Source organism: Herpailurus yagouaroundi, unplaced genomic scaffold (genome assembly GCF_014898765.1).
Source record: "Herpailurus yagouaroundi ecotype Mexico unplaced genomic scaffold, PumYag 181, whole genome shotgun sequence".
Classification (NCBI taxonomy): Eukaryota; Metazoa; Chordata; class Mammalia; order Carnivora; family Felidae; genus Herpailurus; species Herpailurus yagouaroundi.
The window spans coordinates 29,802,816-29,811,988 of record NW_024412412.1 but is presented as its reverse complement, the minus strand read 5'-3'; the positions used below and the strand labels follow the sequence as shown (position 1 = coordinate 29,811,988).

The following is a 9,173-nucleotide window of genomic DNA, read 5'->3' as shown; positions in this document are numbered from 1 at the left end:
AAAAAAAAGAAAGAAAAGGTCTTCCCATATTCATGCTTGTTGCATTGCAAGTTTCTATGTTCTCTGAGAAAGTGACACTTTAAAAACAACTTTGTAGTCAAGACCACTTCAGACTCATTAATTCCACCCAATTACCCTTATCACTCTCAAAGCACAATATCTTGCCAATCCTGTTTTGTCTAACCTTCCTCAATTTATTTAATGCAGAACATTAAACAATTTCTTATTTATTACAAATCTTGGCTATAGATCTCTGTTTTTTAATCTCTCGGTTGTAGATCTCGTGTAAAAGTACATGAAAAAGCAACAAGTATATCAAACTAATGAGTGTTTCAGTGGCATGAATTTACCATGATTTCATTACCACATGAGGTGTCAATGAAAAGAGCTCAGGAATCTGGGCTGTGTGAATTCATTTGTTATATGAGGTGCATGTGAGTTGGCAATGAACTTGTATTAATATGTATTGAAAAATCGGGGCACCTGGGGATCATATTCAAGGCCCTGCAGGGTTCCTGTCATTAATGAGCTTATCATCAAAACAGGGACTTTCAGAAAGAGAGATAGGCACACCTACATTAACACTAAGCTATAGAGAGATCATTTGTTTATTGGAAGGAGAAAGGCTTTGAGCTAAATATGATTTCCCCCCCAGAGTTGCCCCCCTAATGTTTGCTTGAAGAGATGCCTTTTGAAAAAATGTTTTATTTCAAGGGCTCCAGTGAACTGGCTATCTAGGTATAGCTATAAATCTACATAAATATACGTGCTTGTGTCTACCCAAAACATTGTTGGACTCACACATAACAGATGATAACAGTGCTTTGTTCAGGACAGTAGGATGAAAAGGGAGGAATAAAGTGTAAAACAATGAGGGAGATTTTAGTTTTTCATGTCATATATATACTTCCAATACTGTTTGAGTTTGTCATGTGAATATGTTACTTTCAATTTAATTCTAATGTAAATGTAAAAACACCCATGTTTTGTGCTGCAGTGAAAATATGAAGTATTTGGGCCCCTGGGCTGGCTTAGGGAGGGATCCCTTTTAGGACGCTGACCCCACCTACCCATGTAGGACCAACAGAGGCACTCAAACTGTCTTACATGTTTTGAGCAGTAGCTATGGCAGTCTGGATTTTCCTCAAACACTTGGGACCTTGAAACTACTGAAACAGAACCACTATGGGGCCACCACTCATGTATAAAGCACTCAATATCACATTCAAAAAGATGGAGTCCTATTTGGATCGATTTGCATGGCTAGTGTCCAGGATATAAGAATCATGCCTTTCTTCAACAGGTGCTTCTAGCCAATGAAACGAATATACTCTAACCATTCCTTCAAAGTATAAAGTGTTTGCACCATCCCAGAGTAAAAAAACAAATACTCCTGTAACTAAATGGATATTTTCCACCTTTACCATTAATTTTCCTGTTCAGTGTAGTCAGAATGCAGATAACTCTGGACTGTCATCAACATGGATATCCCAGAGTTAATGTGTATGTTGCCAGCAGAGGAAAAAATGGAGAGGCCAAATCTTAGGCCTGGCCACTTAAATACATAGCTACTAAAATACTGACATTTTTGTGAGCTAGCTCCTTACATAGGAAACTAAGCTAGAAGGGTATCCCCTGGCAGACCTTTAGCAGAAACAGGGTCTCAGTGAGTTTCTTCTTTGAAATCAGTAGATCTTACCCTTTCCTAAGCAGAATATATAACTCATGAGTTGTCTAATATACTTAAATGTCTACTAAATTAACATCTACCAACAAACTAGGTGGCTTTTATGTGTTGAATTTCCAGATGAAACCTGTGGGGTTTTCTACAGACCTAAGATGTGGCTTTTTGCTAATATAATTTTAAAGTGGATACAACTGTGTTGCCCTGGTAAGAAGGAGGCACCCCAAACACTTGCCACTTCCAAGAACCCAGAAGCGGTACAGTTAAAGTGGATGAAATTCCATTGCATAAGCCCCACCCTCCTATGTTTTCAGGAGGGGCCCTGACATATATACTTTTAAGTGCCATTAGTAATCTGGACGTTTTCTCAGGCTTCAGATACAAAGCTGCCTTGCATTAGAGGGATTCCTAGACAGTACGGTCACCTTTCCATACAGGTCTCCACCGTCAGGTAGTCATCTACATGGGAAGACTGAGCATATTTGAGCCACAATTTCATATATTGCAGATGCCCTCTAATGGGTCCTTCTGACCAGGAACTATTTGCTTAAATCACATTTTATAGAATCTGAGGACATTGGAAAAGTGAACACAGAACAACAGTGTGCATGTCTGACATAGCATAAGATGACTGTTAAACTTCCCAACAATTTCTTATGTATACACAATGAAGGTCTAAACAAATTTTCTAATAGAGCAGAAATCTGTACATCTCTGGCAAGCAAGTTTTTCAGGGGATGGCTAAAGATTTCTTATAAAAGCGTCTGACTCATTATGATTAAGCATCAAGTAATAAAAACAGATTCACCATTACCACCTCCCCTTTTACTGCAGGCTGACATTAGTTGGCAAGGTTATTACTCTGCAAACCCGCATGTTAGGTCATTAAGGCTGTGTGTATGTCATGACTAAACGGACATTAAATGTTTCTCAAGTTCATAGCAGGGAAAGCCATTAACAAATGCATAAACAAAACTAGAGCACTCTTTAAATTTCTATTATGAAAGGCAAACATTTGCTAGTATATGTAAGGCTTTATACTAGGTTTCTAAATTTGAAGATGTAAAAATATTGACTAATCCTGACCCTGACCTTTACATATAATTGGAAAATTAAAATACGATATTATTCTCTAGTAAGCATCAATGAGCACAAAGAAGGTTTAACAAGTTGGATTAAATATGTAAAATAAAAGCTGACAATAAATTAAACCAAATGCTAATTATATACCTTTCTTTCCTTTGAGATATTTTCTGAAGTTTTTAGTTGGGAGATGTATTTACAGACAGCCAAAGCAAGCTGTCAAAAAAAGAAAAAAGAAAAACAAAACAAAACAAAACCCAAAGCAAGCTGTCAAAATAGTTTCAAAGTCCTTTGTGACTGACTATTCAGCATAATGCAGTCTAAATGGTTGACTGAATTTTTTCTCTGCAAATCAGATTATTTTGGCATTGTAAAACCATCATGCCTATCCACAACCTCAAAATGGGGAGAATTCCAGAAACACTTCCAGAAGACAGCTTATTATTTTTTTATATTTATTCTTAAAGATCTCATCACCATCAATTAGTATTCATTAATCATCCAAGTCTGTGCTGTGTAACTGAATGGTAACACCTCATTTATTTTGCATTGCTATAGAACAAAATGATGCATGTCAGTAAATTTTCTAGAAAACAGGAGGCTGTTGTTTTTTTTGTTTTGTTTTTAATAAATCTACTTTTATCCAACCATATTTAAGTGAATCTTTCTGACAGGCTCCAATATTCACCTATATTCTTAAATGTGGTATAGGAAACAAAAGCCAAACTTCTAAGGTCATCATTAGGAACATCAGCAATTAACAATATTATCAAAAGGAAGCTGAGGGGGAAGTGGTATTTCCAGGGAAGCAACAGACCACTGACATTAAGAATCTAGACTACTTGTGGACTCCAGCTCTGCTTCCTACCAGATGGACAAACTTGAACTTTCTGCATACTGGTTTCTTCTTTAAAAGGAGTAACAACAGTACCAGACATTGGGTCGTTGTAGAGGTGAAATGCTTGCAGAAGACTTACACCAGTGTCCAGCACAGCATAAAAAGTCAACAAATTGTAGCTCTTGTGATGAATAGTATTGCTTTCATTTTTAATGTCTGATATTCAATCTGCTGTCTTCTGGGAAATGAGACATGTTTATTAAAATTGAATATAATAGGGGGTTCCTGGGTGGCTCAGTTGGTTAAGCGTGCAACTCTTGATTTCAGCTTAGGGCATGATTGCACAGCTCATGAAATGGAGCCTGTGTTGGGCTCTGCAATGGCAGCGTGATTCCTGCTTGGGATTCTCTCTCTCCCTCTCTTTCTTCCCTCACCTGCTCATGTGCATGCTTTCTCCCTCTCTCTCTCTCTCTCTCTAACATAAATAAATAAACCTTGAAAAAAGAAATAAAATTGCATATAATAGAACATGAGCTTTCTTAGGGATATTTTGGCTGCTTCAGAGCAGTTTTTACCTAGAGATTTTTGTGTGTGTGTGTGTGTTAAGAATCTCTAACATGAGATCTACCCCCTTAACAGGTTTTTAAATATACAGTAGTACAGTGTTGTTAAGTCTAGGCACAGTGTTGCACAGTAGATCTCTACAACTTATTCCTCTTGCATAACTGAAACTTTGTACTTGTTGAAAAGCTACACCCCATTTTCCGCTGCCCCCAGCCGCTGGGAATCATCGTTCTACTCTGTGCTTCTATAAATTTGACTATTTTAGATATCTCATATAAGTGGCATCATGCAGTATTTGTCTCTCTGTGACTGGCTTATTTCACTTAGCACAATGTCTACAAGGGTCACGCATGTTGCCAGGTACGGCAGAATTTCCCCTTCTTCCAAGGCTGCATAATAGTCCATTATATGTATGATACCACATTTCCTTCATCCGCTCATTTGCTGGTGTAGATTAGGCTTGCTTCCACATCTTGGCTATCGTGAATAATGCTGCAATAGACATGGGAGCACACCTATCTCTTTAAGAACTTGACTGTAATTCTTTGGGTAAACACTCAGAAATGAGATTGGTACATCATATAGCAGTTCTCTTTTTGATTTTTTTTTTTTTAAGGAATTTCCTTACTGTTGTCCACAATGGATGACTAATTTACATTTCTATCCACCATTTTACCGTCCCACCAACAGTGTACAATAGTTCCATTTTCTCTCCATTCTTGTCAGAATTTTTTTTGTTTTCTGGGTAACAGCCATCCTAACAGGTGTGAGATGATATTTCACTGAGGTTTTGATTTGCATTTCTCTGAGGCTCACTGGTATTGAGCGTCTTTGCATGTACCTGTTGGCCTTTTACATGTCTTCTTTAGAGAAACATCTCTTAAAATCCTTTACCTGTTTTTAAGTCTGGCTATTTTTTGTTTTGATTTGCCATTTTATTTGTTTTGTTGCTTGCTGATTTTGCTATTAAGTTATAGGAGTTCCTTTTATGTTTTGGATATTAACTCTTTATGAGACATATGGTTTACAGATAGTTTCTCACATCCTGTCAACTTAGAGATGTTTGACTCTTCCCCAGCAAATGCAAAATGCTGGATGCCTAATCCACAGAAACACACCCATATATAAATATGAACTCAAGCAACTTGGAGATGGACTTGACTGAAATAAATTTTGATATCATTAGTAAAAAAAATAAAAATAAAAACAAACCCAAAAAACAAAGGGAAGAATTATGAGAAAATAAATGGTATTAAAAATCGCAAAGCAGGGGCACCTGGGTGCTCAGTCAAACGTTGGACTTCCCCCCTCAGGTTATGATCTCATGGCTTGTGAGTTCAAGTCCTGCACTGGGCTCTGTGCTGACAGCTTAGGGCCTGGAGCCTGCTTCAGATTCTGGGTCTCCCTCTCTCTCTGCCCCTCCCCTGCTCGTGCTCTGTCTCTCTCTCTCTCTCTCAAAAATAAAATGAAAACATTAAAATTTTTTTAAAAATTAAAAAAATTGCAAAGCTGGCATCCATATGGGATACATTCCTTTATTTTTAATATTTTTGTAAATACTTACTTTTGAGAGAGAGCATGTGTCCATAGGTGAGTGGGGGAGGAGCAAAGAGAGAGGGAGACATAGGATCCAGAGTAGGCTCTGTGCTGACAGTGCTGAGCCAGATGTGGGACTCAAACTCACGAACCATGAGATCATGACCTGAGTGGAAGTCAGATGCTTAACCGACTGAGCCACCTAGGTGCCCTGGAATACATTCCATTTTAATATTAGATTTTTTTTACCATTTATTTATTTGTGAGACAGAGAGAGACAGAGCATGAACGGGGGAGGGTCAGAGAGAGAGGGAGACACACAATCTGAAACAGGCTCCAGGCTCTGAGCGGTCAGCACAGAGCCCGGCGTGGGGCTCAAACTCACAGACCACGAGATCATGACCTGAGCCGAAGTCGGCCGCTTAACCGACTGAGCCACCCAGGTGCCCCATCAATATTAGATATTTTAAAGTTGATATACAAATTAGTGTTTTATGCATTCACTCAAGTAGGCCCTTACTTTTACATAGTAGAAATTACTTCAGTTGGAATTCTATGTGTTACTATGGCATTTAAAAAAATATTTTGTAATACTTTATTCAGTAATTCAGAAATACTTCTACATTTGTACCATAGAAGTCATAACATTCCCTTAAAAAATGTCTGCACCTCTCCTTTATCTATTTTCTAACACTGCCATCTGGTTTCCCTTAAAAACTGAGATGATAGCATGTCTATTACCACCTGAGAATGGACACAGACAATAAACAAATGAGATCAGCCCACTCACCCTGCCTAGGTCTGTGTGGTTAGGGCAATCAGGCAGCAGTTAAAGCAGCTCTAATTGCATTGCCACTCTTGGTTTTATCCTCAGGCCTCAAAGGATATGCAGAATCTCAAACTTGCCTCAGAAATCTAAGATTTTGAAGACCCTGACGGCCAAAGACTTCATTCCTATGACCTTACACTCAATGTAGAGCCGGTGGATGACATAATGTGGGTTTCATCCATAAACTGACTGGTGTCTCACTTTTCCTGAGTGAATAACTACTCTCTCCGCTTTGCCAAAGGAGGCTAGTTTTCCAGATGCCTGACAAATGAATGGGTTTTAGAAAATACTTTGATTTCTATAAAAGAAACATGTTCTAGAAATACAGAGTGGAATAGAGCCTCTTAAAATATGACTCATTATTAGAGATTTGTCTAGAATTCAGGTTTCTTCATGCCTTGTGGAAGAAAACTTACATATATAGAGGAAACTGGGATTAAGACAGGAAGTCAATAGATCTATACCCACTGGATTTCAGAAAGACATGTAAAAATGTAGATACCCTGACATACGTGATATGAGCTGAATCTATCATGTTTTGGGATTGTCCAGGATCTGGCAAACTTCTTCGGTAAAGGGCCACTTAATATTTTAGGCTTTGCAGGCTAGAAGGCCTCAACTACAACAATTCAGTTAGGCTGTTATAACACAAAAGCAGCCATAGATGGAATATAAAAGAATGAGCATGGCTCTGTTCCAATAATACTTTATTTACAAAACCAGGCAGCATGTCCGATTTGGCACATCGGCTGAAATTTGCTGACCCCAAGTACAGCAGAATAATTACAGGGTGTATTGTGTAAGAGACTGAGGTAGAATCCCAGCTGTGACATTCTCTAAATGACCTTGCCATATTCTGAAACTTCTCTGAAGGCTTCTCTGAGTCTCTCACTCTTTATGATAAGGAGATGATACCCAATTCAGATGATACCCAATTGGCACATCCGGCCAATTTTAATGGTACCTAAGTTCCTGTAACTAAGTCCATTCCTGCTCCCTTGGGACTTCCTTCACTAGAAGGAAGTATATCTTAGAACCAATTTTCCAGCACTCTAGCCACACCAAAATCAAGGAGGTTATCAAAGGGATATAGGCAAAAATGGCACTCTAATAATTACGACAGTCATGAAGAGATAAGCACAGAAAGAGGCTTTTTTTTTCTTCAGGATTAGACAGATACTGAAGGTTCTAATACTTTTCAACATCAGAATGGTTGAATTAGGTCAGAATTGGCCCTGTCATTCAGCCTCCATAAGCAGACCACAGCCCAACGTAGGACAGAAGGGGTGTGTGTGTGTGTGCACATGCACGTGCATTCACGTGTAGGAGTGCATGTGTGTGTATTGTTTAAATGTTGCACACTATGAAATAACATGGCATGGACTATTAAACGACAATCTATTAGCACTGTGCAGCAGGGCTATATTTTCCCATTTCTTGCCACTAATATATCTAGTTCTATGGCAGAAGTCCTAGAACTACCCCCATCTCAACCCCCAGCAGCAGAGGGAAAGGAGAAAGTAAAGTTCTTTTGAAATCATTTCTGCCTGACTTCAAAAAGCCACTCCCTCAGGTTGCTAGAGGGGTTTTGGGTGGGGGTATGGGCTAAATGGGCAAGGAGCATTAAGGAAAACACCTGTTGGTATGAGCATTGGGTATTATATGTAGGGGATGGATCCCTGGATTCTATTCCTGAAATCATTATTGCACTATATGCTAACTAAGTTGGATGTAAATTAAAAAAATAAAAATAAAAATATTTTAAAAATCCACTCCCTCAGACCTCACCAAGCACATTTTTTTGATAACATGACCCATATTGAGATTACAAAATATTTTGAAAAATAGAAATGATAAATAAAACCTTTCTTATCTAGTGTATTTTTTATTTCCAAGCTTATGCACAGTTTCACTCAACCTCCTGTGACCGGATGAGGAGGACAGTGGGATGACTCCACAGTCAGACTGCTGGATTGGAATCCTTCCTCCACTACTGGCTGGAACCACAGGCAAATGACTAAACCTGGAAATGCCCATTTCATAAATTGGTTGTGAAGGTTAAAAAAAATTGCACATAAAGCTCTTAGCACAGTATCTGCCACATGAAAAGTCCTCCTGGATGTCATTTACTGTCACTGTTAGCATCCCCGTTTAACAGACATAAAGCACAAAATGCTAAGAGTTATGTGACTTTCTGGATGTATGCCTGGCAAGGTCCTTATAGGATCAGAGCTAGTACCACACAAGAACTTCTTTTACAGGTGGTCCAGCCTACTTCCTTACCTTCTTAAGTATACACCAGACTTGTCTTGATGAAGATGCTTATTCTCATTAGTTCCTAATTCTACTTGGAGAAGTCAGAGAGGTAAAGTCAGCACTTGGGGCTGAGGGATGCAGGGAAGGAAATGACGAATTAGGTTTCATGGTTGCTGTTAAAATACTTTTGAATGGTTTCTGTCCTTTTTATTAACAGTATGCCACCAGGATGCACATTCAACTTTCCTTTTGCTTTCAAACTTGACAAATCCAGCTAGGGCAGGAGAACAGAGCACATGGAAATAATTGCAAGAGGAAAAGAAGGATTCTATTCTCTTTGAAACACCACAAGTCCATAAAATGGAAGCTATCTGGCTGCCACC

At 38.6% G+C, this 9,173-nt stretch overlaps 1 protein-coding gene and 1 long non-coding RNA gene across 7 annotated transcripts in view; one reads left to right on the top strand and one right to left on the bottom strand.

Annotated features, from left to right (window-relative positions):
* The window catches only part of LOC121039809 (uncharacterized), a 17,934-nt gene extending 11,200 nt beyond the window's left edge, over nucleotides 1-6,734 (top strand). Inside the window, exon 3 of the long non-coding RNA XR_005795004.1 lies at nucleotides 6,580-6,734. This is a non-coding gene — a long non-coding RNA (uncharacterized LOC121039809). The remainder of the gene's footprint in view (nucleotides 1-6,579) is intronic.
* NRG1 (neuregulin 1) overlaps nucleotides 1-9,173 on the bottom strand; it is a 1,118,472-nt gene that overhangs the window by 407,963 nt on the left and 701,336 nt on the right. The gene's annotated exons all lie outside the window — the stretch shown is intronic.